At 60.3% G+C, this 1,490-nt stretch overlaps 1 protein-coding gene across 3 annotated transcripts in view; it reads left to right on the top strand.

The window, feature by feature from the left end:
* The window catches only part of ZBTB7B (zinc finger and BTB domain containing 7B), a 13,602-nt gene that overhangs the window by 8,878 nt on the left and 3,234 nt on the right, over positions 1–1,490 (top strand). The gene's annotated exons all lie outside the window — the stretch shown is intronic.

Consider the following 1,490-nt stretch of genomic DNA (forward strand, 5'->3'; position numbering starts at 1 on the left):
CGTGCCTGTGGGTGTCCAGCTCCCGGCCAATGGACAAGGAGGACAGCCACACCCATCCCCCTCTGGAAGGACAGGATCTGCTTGGGCCCAGGAGGGTGGCCACTACTGCTTAAGTGGCCGCGGCTGCTTCTGCCCACTGGGTTTTGTTTGTTCCTGAGTCCGGGAGCCATTCGTCACTTGTACTGTTTGTAATGTTCAGGCAGGAGAGCCCAAGGGAACTGGGAGAGCTCCCACACAGGGATTTGGGGATTTAGGGTGGGAACGGTGGACTGTTCTAAGGCCACTTAGGTGTGGCTAAGGAGCCAAGACAGACACGTGGGTGCTACCCACTCAAAGCTTCGGTGCAGTTTTGGCATCGCCGTGGAGGTGCCAGGCAGGGAGGCAGGCACAGACAATGCAGTTCTTATGTCTTAAAGAGGAAACGTGTGGCCCTTGACTCCACCAACTCCTCCCCCCCAAACACCTTTCCCCACCCCTGGCCCGGGCTGAGCAGCTATTGGGAGTGACATAGGAGAAAGATCATCTAGGTAAGTCCTTCATGCAGCCCAGGAAGCAGGCCTCCCCGGGAAGGGAAGTGACTTGTCCAAGGTCATGTCGCTGGTAGTAACTTGACTCCCTGGGGGTGACTGAGGGAGGGAGCCAGACCTGCCTCCAAGCAGCTTTCCCAGCGGAGGCCGCGTCTGTGCGGTGGAATCTGCCCTCAGGCGAGGCCTGGCTGCTCCCTCCCAAGGCCAGAGCCTGTATTGAGCCCCTGCTGTGTGTCAGGCACCACCACACTTGGTCTCATCTAACCTCGTCGCCACCATCCTAGGAGTCACATTATAGATGGGGAAGGAGACTCAGAGATGAAGTCACTTGCTGAAGGTCACAGAGCTAATCAGTGCGGAGTGAGGATTCAAACTCAAGCCTGGCTGACCCCAGAGCCCAGCTCTTTCCAGGCCCCAACTCTGTCTTCAGTGGCTCCAGGTCCACCCACCGTCAGGCCTGAAGGGCTGAGCCCTCAGGGCTCCCCCTCCCCCCGCTCCCGGCAGAGCTAAGGAGATTAACGCACGGGGAGAAATGACTTGCCCAAGCTCATTCCGAAGCCAGTAGCGGAGCCAAGACCTGGAGCAGATCTCCACACTTCCAGGCCAGACTCACTCCACCACCCGTTCCCCTACCTGCCCCAGCCTTGGGATTGCTGGCAGCTGACTCTGTCTTCTGTGGCCGTGCCCGGTGGGGGAAAGCCTAGAGGTTGGGAGATGGCCCTCTAGATGGGGGGAGGCTCTGCTGACCGGCCAGAGGGAGAGGGAGAGGTGGTGGTGATGGTGGTGGTGGTAGCAGAGGTGGAGAGGGTGGGACTGGAACTTGGCCTATTGGCAGTGGGGGAGGGGCGGGGACGATGCTTATCTGTGGGGCAGGAAGCACCGGAGCCAGCGACACCCCAGCAAAGCACTGCTGCTCCTTGGCCCCATGGGGGAGGGAAGGATGTGAGTGGGGGGGGGGGGGGG

The sequence above is a fragment of the Myotis davidii genome, unplaced genomic scaffold (genome assembly GCF_000327345.1).
Source record: "Myotis davidii unplaced genomic scaffold, ASM32734v1 scaffold208, whole genome shotgun sequence".
Classification (NCBI taxonomy): domain Eukaryota; kingdom Metazoa; phylum Chordata; class Mammalia; order Chiroptera; family Vespertilionidae; genus Myotis; species Myotis davidii.